The sequence below is a fragment of the Rhamphochromis longiceps genome, linkage group LG15, assembly GCF_057381845.1.
Source record: "Rhamphochromis longiceps isolate RC_006_pf linkage group LG15, R_longiceps_female_GT1.1, whole genome shotgun sequence".
In the NCBI taxonomy this organism is placed as follows: Eukaryota; Metazoa; Chordata; class Actinopteri; order Cichliformes; family Cichlidae; genus Rhamphochromis; species Rhamphochromis longiceps.
This window is the reverse complement of record NC_140571.1, coordinates 12,584,666-12,602,506: the sequence shown is the minus strand read 5'-3', so window position 1 is coordinate 12,602,506 and position 17,841 is coordinate 12,584,666. Positions and strand designations below refer to the sequence as shown.

At 40.9% G+C, this 17,841-nt stretch overlaps 5 non-coding genes and 3 pseudogenes across 5 annotated transcripts; all 8 read left to right on the top strand.

Moving 5' to 3' along the window:
* The first annotated feature begins 497 nt into the window (after nt 1-497).
* trnal-uaa (transfer RNA leucine (anticodon UAA)) lies at nt 498-580 on the top strand. The gene has a single exon. It is a non-coding gene; the product is annotated as a tRNA-Leu (tRNA).
* A 630-nt stretch (nt 581-1,210) lies between these two features.
* On the top strand, nt 1,211-1,401 carry LOC146652216 (U2 spliceosomal RNA). The gene has a single exon (XR_014907753.1). It is a non-coding gene; the product is annotated as a U2 spliceosomal RNA (small nuclear RNA).
* An 850-nt stretch (nt 1,402-2,251) lies between these two features.
* Nucleotides 2,252-2,334, top strand: trnal-uaa (transfer RNA leucine (anticodon UAA)). Its single transcript has one exon. It is a non-coding gene; the product is annotated as a tRNA-Leu (tRNA).
* Nucleotides 2,335-2,964: 630 nt separating this feature from the next.
* Nucleotides 2,965-3,080, top strand: LOC146652214 (U2 spliceosomal RNA; annotated as a pseudogene).
* A 5,832-nt stretch (nt 3,081-8,912) lies between these two features.
* Nucleotides 8,913-13,237, top strand: LOC146652213 (uncharacterized; annotated as a pseudogene).
* A 54-nt stretch (nt 13,238-13,291) lies between these two features.
* LOC146652212 (U2 spliceosomal RNA) lies at nt 13,292-13,474 on the top strand. Its single transcript, XR_014907823.1, has one exon. It is a non-coding gene; the product is annotated as a U2 spliceosomal RNA (small nuclear RNA).
* An 850-nt stretch (nt 13,475-14,324) lies between these two features.
* trnal-uaa (transfer RNA leucine (anticodon UAA)) lies at nt 14,325-14,407 on the top strand. Its single transcript has one exon. It is a non-coding gene; the product is annotated as a tRNA-Leu (tRNA).
* Nucleotides 14,408-15,037: 630 nt separating this feature from the next.
* LOC146652210 (U2 spliceosomal RNA) lies at nt 15,038-15,153 on the top strand (annotated as a pseudogene).
* The last annotated feature ends 2,688 nt before the right edge of the window (nt 15,154-17,841 follow it).

The window sequence follows — 17,841 nt, the reverse complement described above, 5'->3', positions numbered from 1 at the left end:
CATCTACAAGGACTCATGTTGATTATAGGTTTAACTCTTCTCTTTCTCTACATACTGCAGCTTTCTGTCCTCTGTGGCTGTAAATTACATCGTTTGAAAAAAAAAAACACCACACAATTTTTTCTTGGCTTTTTAGCTAAAATCACCTGTATTGTCTGTTGTTTCCATTTGTGGATGGTTAATAGTGCAGAAGATTGTTTTTCTGTTTTCAGGATTACATGAAAACATTTTGGAACAGATCATTTTTGCATATAATAAATCTTAGGATAGTATTGGTTTTGATGATTTATAAAACAGCTGTGTGCCGTAGCCCTGGTAGTGTGGATCCTTAGTGTGTAAAGAGTAGATACCTCATGTAATATGTGTGAATGAAAATCCATGGACTTTATAAGAGTCCTCCATTTATGGCTATGATCCTAACAAACAAGATTAATACGTTTCTTTCTCCTACCAATCTTCCTGTTTCCTAAAGGAACACGCATGCACAATATATATGCACCAGGGTGGCCGAGTGGTTAAGGCGTTGGACTTAAGCTCCAATGAGCGCATGCTCTCGTAGGTTCAAACCCCACTCCTGGTATAATTTGGAGCCTCATGACTGGTAAACTGAAATGTATCTATGGGAGCAACAATGATCAATAGGAGTTTTTAGGAATTTTCTGTGAGCAATATCCCCCCACCCAGTCACCCCCAAAAAAGCTGGGATGAAAGACAAATGAGAGGTCTGTGCCAAGGTCGCTTAGTCTTACTGTACATGTTATATGTAGAACCGTTGGCTTGTGCAATTAGGGAAAGCCCAGACATAACAGGAATACAGTTACCGGGAGGAGAAACATTAAAAATTTAACAGTATGTAATTATCATATTATGAAAACAATTATAACGCCAAGAAAGTTATAAAAATGAATTGAAGACGCTCCGTCTCAACGACCGCTGATTGGACTGCAGGCGACCACGTGATTTTGAATCTCATTAACCGGCATGCGCTGACCGGCGTTTCAGAAACTAAAGTGTCGTCATATATGTGGCGCCGTTTAAAAACTGAAACATGCCGACCATAGTTATATTGTGATGTTTCGGAGGTAAAACGTCAGTAAAACATCGACCTGTCCTCTACCATTTGTTAGAAGGCGACTGTGTTCTTCATTGTAACCATGAGTTAGAGTTGCAGTAAGCAGAATGAGTCGTTTCTGTCGTGCGATATGTGGGTATCGCTTCTCGGCCTTTTGGCTAAGATCAAGTGTAGTATCTGTTCTTATCAGTTTAATATCTGATACGTCCCCTACCCGGGGACCATATATTAAATTGATTTTTGGAGCAGGGAGATGGAATAGGGGCTTGCTCCGTCCACTCCACGCATCGACCTGGTATTGCAGTATTTCTAGGAACGGTGCACCCCCTGAAGCTGTGAAAAACAAATGTCATTTCACTCAACAGTTTGTGCAAAGAAATTTCTTATACGCTAGATATATGCGTGCGTCTGCATATCTGGACATTGTCTTCGTGTAATCTTCCAAGGTTAGTCAGACTGAAATGTTGCGACTTAATATTTGTGAATGACTTACATTTAACTATTACCAGAATTACTAAATCCTGCCACTTGGACTGACACGTGGCTGGACACACACTTTCTATGGGAAATCAAAAAAATATGTCGTTTTGAACTGCAGTTACACTATTCTGGCTCCAATCCTGCAGTTACCTCTGTTGTCCACTAGAGACCAATAGAAGTCTTTAAAAACCGGAGGCTGCCATCTACAAGGACTCATGTTGATTATAGGTTTAACTCTTCTCTTTCTCTACATACTGCAGCTTTCTGTCCTCTGTGGCTGTAAATTACATCGTTTGAAAAAAAAAAAAACACCACACAATTTTTTCTTGGCTTTTTAGCTAAAATCACCTGTATTGTCTGTTGTTTCCATTTGTGGATGGTTAATAGTGCAGAAGATTGTTTTTCTGTTTTCAGGATTACATGAAAACATTTTGGAACAGATCATTTTTGCATATAATAAATCTTAGGATAGTATTGGTTTTGATGATTTATAAAACAGCTGTGTGCCGTAGCCCTGGTAGTGTGGATCCTTAGTGTGTAAAGAGTAGATACCTCATGTAATATGTGTGAATGAAAATCCATGGACTTTATAAGAGTCCTCCATTTATGGCTATGATCCTAACAAACAAGATTAATACGTTTCTTTCTCCTACCAATCTTCCTGTTTCCTAAAGGAACACGCATGCACAACATATATCCACCAGGGTGGCCGAGTGGTTAAGGCGTTGGACTTAAGCTCCAATGAGCGCATGCTCTCGTGGGTTCAAACCCCACTCCTGGTATAATTTGGAGCCTCATGACTGGTAAACTGAAATGTATCTATGGGAGCAACAATGATCAATAGGAGTTTTTAGGAATTTGCTGTGAGCAATATCCCCCCACCCAGTCACCCCCAAAAAAGCTGGGATGAAAGACAAATGAGAGGTCTGTGCCAAGGTCGCTTAGTCTTACTGTACATGTTATATGTAGAACCGTTGGCTTGTGCAATTAGGGAAAGCCCAGACATAACAGGAATACAGTTACCGGGAGGAGAAACATTAAAAATTTAACAGTATGTAATTATCATATTATGAAAACAATTATAACGCCAAGAAAGTTATAAAAATGAATTGAAGACGCTCCGTCTCAACGACCGCTGATTGGACTGCAGGCGACCACGTGATTTTGAATCTCATTAACCGGCATGCGCTGACCGGCGTTTCAGAAACTAAAGTGTCGTCATATATGTGGCGCCGTTTAAAAACTGAAACATGCCGACCATAGTTATATTGTGATGTTTCGGAGGTAAAACGTCAGTAAAACATCGACCTGTCCTCTACCATTTGTTAGAAGGCGACTGTGTTCTTCATTGTAACCATGAGTTAGAGTTGCAGTAAGCAGAATGAGTCGTTTCTGTCGTGCGATATGTGGGTATCGCTTCTCGGCCTTTTGGCTAAGATCAAGTGTAGTATCTGTTCTTATCAGTTACAAGGCGAGAAGCAATGTAGGATGGCGGCGACGTCGGCCAATTTTTCGGAGAGGAATACATGGTCGTATGGAACGAGGAATACCTTGAGATTCGAACTAATGGATAAAGAAAAGGATTTCCATGACAGAATTAATTTCGGACGAAGGATTCTTTATGATGCATTGAAGGTACAACCAGAGGAAATCTACTGCCTCCAGCAAAGCACGGCAAGTAAGCACTATGACGTGACTTTTTGCACGGGAGAGTACGCGGAGGAGGTGAGAAAGAGATGTGGTACAGAAGAAAATGAAGAACTAAAAAAATATATGGTAACCCCGTTATACAGGAACGATTATAGGATTTTAACGGTGCACATGTATAATCCCTGGGTTACAGAAGAGACCATTAAGTACTTCCTGGGGCGGTACGTTACAGTGCTCCCAGGGGTACGAAAAATAAAGGACGGGCTAGGCCTATGGACTGGAAAAAGACAGTTTCGGGTAAAACTTAAAATGGATATGACAACGGAAGATGGATACTGCCACCCGCCTGCAGTGTTTTCCATCGGAGCAGACAGAGGTTTTTTGGTGTATGCAGGACAGCCACAAGCATGCAGAAAATGCGGCAGTACGGGACATAATGCAGACAATTGTGAGCAGGTGAGGTGTAGGAGCTGCGGGAAAAATGGCCATATCACAAGAGACTGCAAAGAGCCTAGAAGGTGTCACTTATGTGGCTCAGATACACATATGGCAAGAGATTGCACTAGGCCCAGATCATATTCGGAAGCAGCTAAAGCAGGGACCGAGGTAGAGCGGTATGAAGAAACGGATATAGGAACAAATATTGGGGAAAGCGCACAAGAGGCGCCACCAGCAGAAAGGAATCAGACTAATGAGGAAGAAGGGGGGGGGGGGAGAGGATGGGGCCGAACAAGGAGAAGAAGAAGGCGATAAGATGGGGGAGAAAAATGGGGAGAAGCAGTGCGAAGAAGGACAAATATGGGAAGTGGCAGCTAAGCCACGAAGAAAGTCGGCCAAAAGGCGTAGGAAAGTGAGCTCGGGAGTCCCTCCAGGAGAGACTAATTTGAAAGAAGGTAAAGGAGAGCGGATGGAAGAGGGAGGGGAGATGGGAGCGTATGTGTTGAGAGGGACGCAGACTGAATGTATGCACACACCAATGAGTGATTTAACGAGTGATGGAGACGTTGAAGAAGAAGAAGTAGAAAGTGAAGAAAAATCGGAAGATTCATTTATAAAAAATTTGCTGGCGCAAGTCAACATGGACTAATAAGGGAGGGGAAAATGGACGACAGAGGTTTTTCTTTCTTTTTCTTTTTCGGCTCTAATTTTGTAAAGTTTTCCTTTTTTTTCAGGGGATATGAAGATCAAAAAGACAACTAGGAGATGGTATCTGTTTTTTCTTTTGTTTCTTTGTTATAAAATTATTAAGTGCCCTCTGCTTAGGTGTATAGATACCCCTTTTTTTTACTACAAAATGGTGAGGTTCCGAATAATTACGTTAAATGTAAGGGGGTTAAAAAATGCCAGAAAAAGACAAATGGTATATGAATTTCTGTTGTTTTATAATTTTGATGTATGTTTATTACAGGAGGTACATTTGAAGGACGAGAAGGATGTTGTTATTTTTTCGGAGCAGTGGAGGGGGGGTGAATCGGCATGGAGTATAGGAGGAGTATATGGGACAGGGGTGGGAGTGTTGTGTGGAAATAAAAGTATAAAAATAAAAGAAAGTTATACGGTGATACAGGGAAGAGTGATGGTGGTAGATGTAGAAAAAAACGGGGTCCAAAGCCGGATAATAAATGTGTATGCACATGTGGATCCAAAACAAAGAAGAGAACTCCTTTTGTCGATGGACACTTGTTTTATTACAAGGAAAAATATTATAGTGGGAGGGGATTTTAATGTATCTTTAGAAAAAGAAAAATTTTCTCTCCCATTAAAGACATTTATAAGACAATACGGGTTAACGGATGTTATGGGCAGACTTCTGGGGAAAAAAGTAGGGTATACATGGAGGAATACAAGGGGGGTACAGAGTAGGTTGGACTATATTTTGATAGATAAAAAGTGTAAAATTAAAGGGGGAAAAACGATTCCGGTTCTACTCACGGATCACCAGGCGGTAGAGGTGGATTTGGAGATAGAAGGGATGGAATACGGGAAGGGATATTGGAAATTAAATAATGAGGTGTTAAAGGAAAAAGATTATAGGGATAAATTTTTAGAGATCTTCCCTTTATGGGTGAAAGTAAAAGAACTTTATGGAAAAAAAGGGGATTGGTGGGAGGATGTAAAATGCAAGATAAAAAAATTTACGATAGAATATTGTACAGATAGATCTAAACGTAGAAAAGAAGAATTTAATATGTTACAAAAAGAGATAGAACATATTTATGTTATACAAAAGGAGGGGAAGGAAAAAAATGTAGATTTGAAAATTGAAGACTTAAAGGTGAGGCAAGAAGAGTTATTAGAGAGGAAGGCAAGAGCAGAAACATATAAATTAAAACAGAAAGAGTATGAGGAAGATGAAAGGTGTTCCGCATATTTTTTTAAAAAGATGAAAAGTAGGGATAAAAGGGGGGTTATAGAGAAATTGGAAAAGGATGGGAAGGAGATTATAGGGAGGGAAAGCATGTTGGGGGTAGTAAAAAAATATTACGAGGATTTATTTAGAAAAGAAAAAGTAGGGACAGAAAAAAGAGATGTTCTTTTGGGGTCATTAAAGAGGAGATTAGTAGAGGAAGATAGGGAGTTTCTGGAAAGGGAAATAACGATGGAAGAGGCATATAAGGTGGTAAAGGGAATGAAGGTAAATAGGGTACCAGGAATAGATGGATTAACGAAAGAATTTTATGAGGTATTTTGGGGAGTGATAGGGTTACATTTGTTGGAGGTCTTTAAAGAAATATTAGAGGGGGAAGAGATGGCGGAGAGTATGAGGACGGGTGTGATTTCGTTATTATTTAAGAAAGGGAATCCTCATTTACTTGATAATTATAGACCTCTCACTATGTTATGTGTAGATTATAAGATTTTAAGTAAGATAATTGCAAATAGATTGGTAGGGGTAATGTCGGATATAGTGGGAAGTGATCAAACGTGTGGGGTGAAGGGGAGACAAATTTCATGGAATATACAATTACATAGAGACATACTTGCATATGTAAAGGATAGAAAAATGGCGGCAATCTGTGTAAGTTTAGACCAACAAAAGGCATTTGATAGGCTAGATTACGAAATGTTGTGGGAGGTAATGACTAAGATGGGCTTGGGAAAACAATTTATAAGGTGGGTGAGGATCCTTTATAAAGAGATATATTCAAAAATCAAATTGAACGGGTTCCTCACGGAAAAAGTTCATCAAGCGAGGGGGTTGAGACAAGGGTGCCCGTTATCGGTGGTACTCTATGTATTATATGTTGAACCATTGGCTTGTGCAATTCGGGAGAATAAAAGAGTGAGGGGGATAATGATGCCGGGGGGGGAATGTTTGAAAATATCTCAATATGCGGATGATACTATACTATATTTAGCGGACGACGACAGTTTAAGAGAAGTTGTGGAAATATTAAAAATATATGAAGAAGTTACAGGATCAAAAATAAATAAGGAAAAGACAAAATATAAGTACTTGGGGACGTGGGAAGGTAGGAGGGAAAATATTTGTGATTATACTTTGTGTGAAGGTCCTATGGACATTCTAGGAATTTCTTTTGGGAATAAGGAGGGCGATGCTATTTGGAACTGGAAGGGGAAGATGGCAGAGGTGGAAAGGAAATTACGACTATGGAAAATGAGGAAGCTTACAATTACTGGGAAGGTGTTAGTGATAAAGAGTGAGGTGGTGCCGAAATTATTGTATCTAGGCTATGTGTTCCCGATGCCACAAGTATTTAGAGCACAAATAATGAGGGGAATATTTAATTTTATATGGGGAGGTTACAAGTACGTAAAGAGAGTACAAATGTATCAGGAGGTTGCCGATGGGGGAAAAGGGGTACCGAACATTCCGTTAAAGTTAGATACGATTTTTTATGCAAATGTGTGTACGCTGTTAAAGAAGCCATATATTCATAAATGTCAGATATTGTTATGGTTCTGGTTAGCTATTCCATACCGGTTTTTAATTGGGTGGGAAAATCAGGGGCCGAAGGCAGAGACAAGACCAGAATACTTTCAGAGGATGGTTAAGTGGGGAAAGAGACATATAGAGTGCAGGGAGGTGGATACAATACAAAATCATAAACTTCTGTATAAAAAACTGGCGAGGAATGCTAACTACAACCAGGGGATAGTGAGTTCGGAAGTTTGGGAATACGCACAGGATAAGAGTTATAAGAATGTTTTGAAAGATTTTAATTGGATGCACCTACATAGGAAATTACCTGTAAGGACTACGATGTATGCACATAATTTGGGGAAGTTAAAAGAATGTCCGAGGGATAATTGCACAGAGGAAGAAACGATTGAACACGTCCTATGGGGGTGCAAATATGCAAAAAAGGTATGGGCTGGAATGAAGAGGAGGTATAAGGGACTAGAGGCTTTGACATATGAGGAAATAACTTATCTTAGGCCTAAGGATAAAAAGAAGGAGGAAAATAAAATACGTTGTATGTTGTTATCAATTACAAAACTTAAGATATGGAGGGCAAGACAGGGGTATATAAGGGGGGGGTATGAATGGAAAGAGATGGGAACAATAAAGGATATAGAGAGGGAATTTGAGGGGATATATCGGCATGAATTACAAAGATGGGGAATAGACACGATTAAGGACAGGTGGAAGGATTATTATGAATGATGTAAAAGATGTTTTTGTGAAATATGAAAAGTATTCAATGGAATGTTGAGCAAATGGAAATGTAAGATGGTGTTGTAAGTAAAAATAAAAAAGAAAAAAAAAAATCTGTTCTTATCATTTCGCACTTGATTCTTGGTCTTAGGCTAGGACTGCGACCCTCTCCTTTGGGTGTCTGGGCGGTGAAACCTTGGTTATTTATTGCAGCGCAAAGGTACGTGGTTTTTTATAGAAATTATTTGTTTGTATTGAAAACGTTTCCTTTTTAATCTTGTTGTGTGTTTGTAGCAGGTGTTTTTTCTAAGCCTTTGGTGCCTCCGCAATGGCTGGGTATGCCAGTATGCGGAGGCACCACTGTGTGCGCTTCAGTTTAATTGAGAATGTTGGAGAAGTGCCAAAGATGTCCAGGCTGGATTTCTCCAGGAAATTGATTCAACAGGTGTTGGGATTTTCACCAAATGACTTGAATTGCATTTTGACCCTCCCTTTTAACAGGGGTTTTATGTAAGTTTCAGCTCAAGCGAATTGTTGGAAGAGTTTTGGAGAAGATTCGAAAATTTGAGACCACAATTTGAAATTTTCAATGTGGAGAAACTGACAGACAATACTATGAAAACAGTAATAGTTAAAATGTTTAATGAAACGGTGAATGCCCAAGACATTTGTGTGTGGTTGGGGAGATATTGTACGGTGAAGGGTCAGCCGAGGAAGGTGAGAGATGTGGATGGAATATGGAATTGTGTATGGAAAGTACCAATACAGCAATGGGAAGATCCCCAAGGGTTCCGGGGTTTAAAACATCTCCCGTCCATGATAGTTTTGGGAGATAATAGAGGCTATATCCATTACCAGGGCCAACCAAAGCTCTGCCGGAGGTGTGGGGAGCATGGGCATTTGATAGAGGCATGCGAGGAAATCATCTGTGGGAAATGTAAAGAGAAAGGGCATACGTATGCTGATTGTAAAAATGACCGTAAGTGTAACTTGTGTGGAGGGGAAGGTCACCTCTTTAGGGACTGTCCGCGGTCCTTTGCAAATAAACTTAAAAAAGGAAACCAGATTAATGAGGGAAACCTGATTGCAATGGTAAACGAGGATGTCTTGATTGATGCAGCTGGGACAGATATTTTAAATCAGTTCCCAGCACCTGAAGACGGAGGGGAGGAACAGGAGGAGGAGGGAAAAGGGGAGGAGCATGGAAGACCTGCCCAACCAGAACCCTCAGAGGAGGGGGAGAGAGGGCAGGAGGAGAGTGGAGTTCAGAAAGGAGTAAGTGGTGAAAGTGAAAATGCTCAAGGGCAGCCCCCCCCTGCCCCCCCTGTCCCCCCTGGCCTTCCTGATTCACAGGTGGCAAAGAGGACTGCAGCAGAACTGTCTTCTGGGACAATTGTTTCAGGAAAGAGAGGGAGGCATGAAACACCTTCAGGGAGTTCCTCAGGGGAGGACTCCAGGGTCTTCCCCTCTGACTCACCAAATGAGGTTTCCTTCCTTAACATAGTTCTGCAGTCAACGCCAAAGGAGCGGATGGTAAATGCAGCTCTGCGACAAAGGCCGTCACCTAGAGTACGAAAAGGGAATAGAGTGGCGGTCCCCCCTTCGGAACCCGGAGAGGTGAAGGAAGAGTTACACTCACAAGAAATAAATTGATGGTATGCCCCCCCAAAGTTTGGGTTGAGCCTTTGAAGAGAACAATCTTTCCTTAGTTTCATAATGACTAGCTTGTGTTCTGTATTAATCTTCATGGCTCTGACCTTCTCATCCATAAATGTCAGGAGTGTTAGGTCTAAAGTAAGAGCCCAAAGTGTTCTATCCTTCTTGAATAGTGTAACATCAGATGTTATTTTAATACAGGAATGTGCTATACCTTTCCTAAAAGCATATGGTCAGTGGCAGGATATGTGGCCACAAATGTCCATCTGGAGTGGATCAAATGAAAATAAAAATGATGGAGTAGCCATATTGGTGAAAAACCCTCTGGTGTCGGTGAAGGGAAGTACTGTAGTAAGTGATGGAAGAGCACTTGTTGTTAACCTTATTTATATGGAAAAGGAATTTAAGCTCTTGAACATTTATGGCCCAAATGACAAACACGAAAGATATGATCTTTTAGAGGCTTTGCAACCCCACTTGTTGGGAAAAGCGCCTTTAGTGTTTGGAGGGGATTTTAACTGTATTTTAAACAGGAAAGATAGAAAAAGAGCCACACAAGATGTGAAGATTGATAAGACGTCACTTTTACTACAAGGTTTAGTCAGAGACTTTAAATTGATAGATTGTTTTCCAACGGTTCATCCAATGGAGGAGGGTTTTACTTGGTATAGTGGAAACGGTGACAGGGCCTCTAGAATTGATTATATCTTTGTTAGAGACTTTTCACCAGTAGAGGCCACTTTGATGCCCGTCTTTTTTTCTGACCATCTGATGTTAACTGTTAAAATTTCCCTTGAACTAGATATAACAATGGGGAGGGGAGTGTGGAGGTTAAACTGCTCCCTACTGGAGGATCAGGATCTGCTCAGACAGTATAAGGAGAGGTATACTGAATGGCAGACTCTCCAGGATTTCTATGCAACACGTGTCTCATGGTGGGAAATGGTGAAGTGTAGGACTCGGTCCTTTTTTAAACAAGCAGGAAAGAGAAAGAAGGCCGCAAAAGACAGGTGTATGAGAGGACTACAGAAAAGGTTACAGAGGTACCATCTCTTAAATAGGTGGGGTTTACACTTCTACGAAGAAATTAGAGAGGTTAAAAAAGAAATGCAGAAAATAGCAAATGATAAAAGTATGGGAGTCATACTAAGGAGTAGAGAGAGAGCGAGAGAGGAGGGAGAAAAATGTACGAGATACTTTTTCAAAAAAATTATGAACAAACCTGGCTCTGTCTCTCAGCTAAGAAACAGAGCTGGAGAAAAAGTAGTGAGTACTGAAGGTATAATAAAAGTGATTGAAGAATATTATGAAAACCTGTATGGGGAGAAAAATGTGGAGGAAAGAGTCATTGAGCAAACCCTGGAATATATTGATAAGATTGTTCGAGTCTAGTGATATGTTAAGTCAACCTTTTACTACAGCCGAGTTAGGTCAGTGTCTTAAGAGTTTTAAAACTGGAAAATCCCCTGGTTTAGATGGCCTGCCGATTGAGTTTTATCTGACATTTTGGGATATTTTAGCTACTGATTTACTTTCAATTTTTACAGATTTTAGTGAATTAGATAAGCTGCCTGAAAGTTTTAGAATGGGTTTAGTCACACTCGTTCATAAAGGGAAGGATAAAACTCTCTTGGAAAATTGGAGACCGATTACGCTTTTAAACTGTGACTGTAAATTATTCAGCAAGCTTCTAGCAGAAAGGACAAGACCGGTTTTGGACCAGATAATCCACCAAGACCAAGCATGTACTGTAAAGGGCAGGAAGATCACGGATAGTCTGGTGTTGATTAGAGACACGATTTGTTTTGCTCGAAAGAGAAACAAGCGACTGATTGTTTTGAATTTAGACTTTGAAAAAGCCTTCGATAGAATATCTCACCGGTACCTTTTTAAAGTTTTGCAGAAGATGGGTTTCCCAGAAAGGCTTATATCCTGGGTAAAGTTGTTGTACACAGATATAAAGAGCAGATTTGTCATGAATGGGACCCTGACGAATGCAGTTCAGGTGAACTGTGGTTTACGACAGGGATGTCCCCTGTCCGCTCTTTTATATGTTATTTGTATTGAACCCCTGGCACAAATTTTGAGGAAAGATAAGAGTATAAACGGGATGAACATACCTGGGAGTGGGGGGCAGGTGGCAAAGTGTGTACTGTACATGGATGATATTAGCATCCTGTGTACAGACATATCCTCGATGAGAAGGACTTTTGAAGTTACGGACTGGTTCGGAAGGGCTTCGGCCTCTAGACTCAACAGGGGCAAGACTCAGGTACAATTCTACGGGCCATGGGAGACTATAGAATTGACTGGACTTGGAATAAATGTGACACAAACCGACCAAAAAATTTTAGGGGTTAGATTTGATAAGGATGGTGGAGGAAAGGCAAATTGGCCGGGAATGATAGGAAAAGTGAATCAACGATTAGGCCTATGGAGACTGAGAAAGCTGACTCTTGGAGGGAAGGTTTTAGTAATTAAGGCAGTGATTTTACCCTTGCTTCTTTTAGTCAGCGCAGTCTTTTTGCCACCAAAGGACGTATTGTTAAAACTAGAACGAGCCATCTTTTACTTTCTATGGGACTCCAAATGGGAGAGACTTAAAAGAGGGATAATGAAGAAATTAAAGGAAGATGGTGGCAAAGGAGTCCCAGATCTGTATTTATTCATGGGAAGCCTCTATACAAGTAGCCATATGAGACAGGCTACGAGTCCTAATAGTAATCCTCTGACACAGGCATGGGTTAGATTTTGGTTAGGTAGCTACCTAAGACAAAAGAAAACCCTGCCAGTAGATCTTAGAGTCCCCGTCTCCTTTGATGTTCCTGAAGCCTATGTAGAGCTGAAATCCTTTGTAACCTCCTTTAAATTGGAAGATCAGAGTTTGGACATTTTAACAAAACATCATTCTCTCATTTCAGTTGTGCAGGAGAGGGGAGAGGTGGTCCCAGTCAGAGGCCTCCCTATTGGAGAGGCCATAGAAGTGTGGCGTCTGACAAACCATCCCGTCCTTTCTAACAGGCTCCAGGATGTGTCCTGGATGGTGGCTCATGAGATTCTCCCAGTCAGGGCTGTCATGCACTCCAGAGGAATGTCGACAACAGAAATGTGTCCCCGACCGGGTTGTGGCGCGCCTGAGACGGTGAGGCACCTACTCTGGGAGTGCAGTGCTGCTATAGACCTGTGGGACATGGCCGGCTCCTTAAATTTCCCGTACTTACCAGCAAGGGAGGTCCTGACAGCAAACCTAATCCTCTATGGGGTGAGCCAAGGAGTGAAAACGCAAAGAAAAGGCTTTGAAAAGCAGTGGCTCGCCCTTGCTGCTATAAAAGACGCCATTTGGACCTCCAGAAACTTGTTGGTGAGCAAGCACACGCAGATCCCCCCCCGTGGCTGCTCTCCGAATGGCAACAGCAACAGTAAAAGAGATCTGTGCCAGAAATACTAAGTTGAGAGAGCAGCCGCAAAGAAGAATCGCCTCTGTGCCCATTCGGATGGAGGAGCCGGGTTCGCACATAGAAAGGTCTAAGCAGCAACAGCCTGGCTCTCCGGGAGAGGTCGGTGTGGAAGGAGCAAGTTGGGGAGAGTCCCCTCTGAGCACCGGAAGCTTGTGAAGGGATGGGATGGGTTTTTTTTTTAAATAATTTAAATTCTCTATGAAAAAAAAAAAAAAAAAAGGAAAAAACATTTAAATATTTGTTTTCCTGTTGTATTTTAAAAGGGGATGGGAGATAATAAAGAAGTAATCCTTTTAAATGGGGTGGGCTTATGAAAATAAATGAGATGATGATGATGTTGTTATATGTCTGAGTATCAATAAAAATTTTTCCAAAAGAAAAAAATCTGTTCTTATCAGTTTAATATCTGATACGTCCCCTACCCGGGGACCATATATTAAATTGATTTTTGGAGCAGGGAGATGGAATAGGGGCTTGCTCCGTCCACTCCACGCATCGACCTGGTATTGCAGTATTTCTAGGAACGGTGCACCCCCTGAAGCTGTGAAAAACAAATGTCATTTCACTCAACAGTTTGTGCAAAGAAATTTCTTATACGCTAGATATATGCGTGCGTCTGCATATCTGGACATTGTCTTCGTGTAATCTTCCAAGGTTAGTCAGACTGAAATGTTGCGACTTAATATTTGTGAATGACTTACATTTAACTATTACCAGAATTACTAAATCCTGCCACTTGGACTGACACGTGGCTGGACACACACTTTCTATGGGAAATCAAAAAAATATGTCGTTTTGAACTGCAGTTACACTATTCTGGCTCGAATCCTGCAGTTACCTCTGTTGTCCACTAGAGACCAATAGAAGTCTTTAAAAACCGGAGGCTGCCATCTACAAGGACTCATGTTGATTATAGGTTTAACTCTTCTCTTTCTCTACATACTGCAGCTTTCTGTCCTCTGTGGCTGTAAATTACATCGTTTGAAAAAAAAAAAAACACCACACAATTTTTTCTTGGCTTTTTAGCTAAAATCACCTGTATTGTCTGTTGTTTCCATTTGTGGATGGTTAATAGTGCAGAAGATTGTTTTTCTGTTTTCAGGATTACATGAAAACATTTTGGAACAGATCATTTTTGCATATAATAAATCTTAGGATAGTATTGGTTTTGATGATTTATAAAACAGCTGTGTGCCGTAGCCCTGGTAGTGTGGATCCTTAGTGTGTAAAGAGTAGATACCTCATGTAATATGTGTGAATGAAAATCCATGGACTTTATAAGAGTCCTCCATTTATGGCTATGATCCTAACAAACAAGATTAATACGTTTCTTTCTCCTACCAATCTTCCTGTTTCCTAAAGGAACACGCATGCACAACATATATCCACCAGGGTGGCCGAGTGGTTAAGGCGTTGGACTTAAGCTCCAATGAGCGCATGCTCTCGTGGGTTCAAACCCCACTCCTGGTATAATTTGGAGCCTCATGACTGGTAAACTGAAATGTATCTATGGGAGCAACAATGATCAATAGGAGTTTTTAGGAATTTGCTGTGAGCAATATCCCCCCACCCAGTCACCCCCAAAAAAGCTGGGATGAAAGACAAATGAGAGGTCTGTGCCAAGGTCGCTTAGTCTTACTGTACATGTTATATGTAGAACCGTTGGCTTGTGCAATTAGGGAAAGCCCAGACATAACAGGAATACAGTTACCGGGAGGAGAAACATTAAAAATTTAACAGTATGTAATTATCATATTATGAAAACAATTATAACGCCAAGAAAGTTATAAAAATGAATTGAAGACGCTCCGTCTCAACGACCGCTGATTGGACTGCAGGCGACCACGTGATTTTGAATCTCATTAACCGGCATGCGCTGACCGGCGTTTCAGAAACTAAAGTGTCGTCATATATGTGGCGCCGTTTAAAAACTGAAACATGCCGACCATAGTTATATTGTGATGTTTCGGAGGTAAAACGTCAGTAAAACATCGACCTGTCCTCTACCATTTGTTAGAAGGCGACTGTGTTCTTCATTGTAACCATGAGTTAGAGTTGCAGTAAGCAGAATGAGTCGTTTCTGTCGTGCGATATGTGGGTATCGCTTCTCGGCCTTTTGGCTAAGATCAAGTGTAGTATCTGTTCTTATCAGTTACAAGGCGAGAAGCAATGTAGGATGGCGGCGACGTCGGCCAATTTTTCGGAGAGGAATACATGGTCGTATGGAACGAGGAATACCTTGAGATTCGAACTAATGGATAAAGAAAAGGATTTCCATGACAGAATTAATTTCGGACGAAGGATTCTTTATGATGCATTGAAGGTACAACCAGAGGAAATCTACTGCCTCCAGCAAAGCACGGCAAGTAAGCACTATGACGTGACTTTTTGCACGGGAGAGTACGCGGAGGAGGTGAGAAAGAGATGTGGTACAGAAGAAAATGAAGAACTAAAAAAATATATGGTAACCCCGTTATACAGGAACGATTATAGGATTTTAACGGTGCACATGTATAATCCCTGGGTTACAGAAGAGACCATTAAGTACTTCCTGGGGCGGTACGTTACAGTGCTCCCAGGGGTACGAAAAATAAAGGACGGGCTAGGCCTATGGACTGGAAAAAGACAGTTTCGGGTAAAACTTAAAATGGATATGACAACGGAAGATGGATACTGCCACCCGCCTGCAGTGTTTTCCATCGGAGCAGACAGAGGTTTTTTGGTGTATGCAGGACAGCCACAAGCATGCAGAAAATGCGGCAGTACGGGACATAATGCAGACAATTGTGAGCAGGTGAGGTGTAGGAGCTGCGGGAAAAATGGCCATATCACAAGAGACTGCAAAGAGCCTAGAAGGTGTCACTTATGTGGCTCAGATACACATATGGCAAGAGATTGCACTAGGCCCAGATCATATTCGGAAGCAGCTAAAGCAGGGACCGAGGTAGAGCGGTATGAAGAAACGGATATAGGAACAAATATTGGGGAAAGCGCACAAGAGGCGCCACCAGCAGAAAGGAATCAGACTAATGAGGAAGAAGGGGGGGGGGGGAGAGGATGGGGCCGAACAAGGAGAAGAAGAAGGCGATAAGATGGGGGAGAAAAATGGGGAGAAGCAGTGCGAAGAAGGACAAATATGGGAAGTGGCAGCTAAGCCACGAAGAAAGTCGGCCAAAAGGCGTAGGAAAGTGAGCTCGGGAGTCCCTCCAGGAGAGACTAATTTGAAAGAAGGTAAAGGAGAGCGGATGGAAGAGGGAGGGGAGATGGGAGCGTATGTGTTGAGAGGGACGCAGACTGAATGTATGCACACACCAATGAGTGATTTAACGAGTGATGGAGACGTTGAAGAAGAAGAAGTAGAAAGTGAAGAAAAATCGGAAGATTCATTTATAAAAAATTTGCTGGCGCAAGTCAACATGGACTAATAAGGGAGGGGAAAATGGACGACAGAGGTTTTTCTTTCTTTTTCTTTTTCGGCTCTAATTTTGTAAAGTTTTCCTTTTTTTTCAGGGGATATGAAGATCAAAAAGACAACTAGGAGATGGTATCTGTTTTTTCTTTTGTTTCTTTGTTATAAAATTATTAAGTGCCCTCTGCTTAGGTGTATAGATACCCCTTTTTTTTACTACAAAATGGGGAGGTTCCGAATAATTACGTTAAATGTAAGGGGGTTAAAAAATGCCAGAAAAAGACAAATGGTATATGAATTTCTGTTGTTTTATAATTTTGATGTATGTTTATTACAGGAGGTACATTTGAAGGACGAGAAGGATGTTGTTATTTTTTCGGAGCAGTGGAGGGGGGGTGAATCGGCATGGAGTATAGGAGGAGTATATGGGACAGGGGTGGGAGTGTTGTGTGGAAATAAAAGTATAAAAATAAAAGAAAGTTATACGGTGATACAGGGAAGAGTGATGGTGGTAGATGTAGAAAAAAACGGGGTCCAAAGCCGGATAATAAATGTGTATGCACATGTGGATCCAAAACAAAGAAGAGAACTCCTTTTGTCGATGGACACTTGTTTTATTACAAGGAAAAATATTATAGTGGGAGGGGATTTTAATGTATCTTTAGAAAAAGAAAAATTTTCTCTCCCATTAAAGACATTTATAAGACAATACGGGTTAACGGATGTTATGGGCAGACTTCTGGGGAAAAAAGTAGGGTATACATGGAGGAATACAAGGGGGGTACAGAGTAGGTTGGACTATATTTTGATAGATAAAAAGTGTAAAATTAAAGGGGGAAAAACGATTCCGGTTCTACTCACGGATCACCAGGCGGTAGAGGTGGATTTGGAGATAGAAGGGATGGAATACGGGAAGGGATATTGGAAATTAAATAATGAGGTGTTAAAGGAAAAAGATTATAGGGATAAATTTTTAGAGATCTTCCCTTTATGGGTGAAAGTAAAAGAACTTTATGGAAAAAAAGGGGATTGGTGGGAGGATGTAAAATGCAAGATAAAAAAATTTACGATAGAATATTGTACAGATAGATCTAAACGTAGAAAAGAAGAATTTAATATGTTACAAAAAGAGATAGAACATATTTATGTTATACAAAAGGAGGGGAAGGAAAAAAATGTAGATTTGAAAATTGAAGACTTAAAGGTGAGGCAAGAAGAGTTATTAGAGAGGAAGGCAAGAGCAGAAACATATAAATTAAAACAGAAAGAGTATGAGGAAGATGAAAGGTGTTCCGCATATTTTTTTAAAAAGATGAAAAGTAGGGATAAAAGGGGGGTTATAGAGAAATTGGAAAAGGATGGGAAGGAGATTATAGGGAGGGAAAGCATGTTGGGGGTAGTAAAAAAATATTACGAGGATTTATTTAGAAAAGAAAAAGTAGGGACAGAAAAAAGAGATGTTCTTTTGGGGTCATTAAAGAGGAGATTAGTAGAG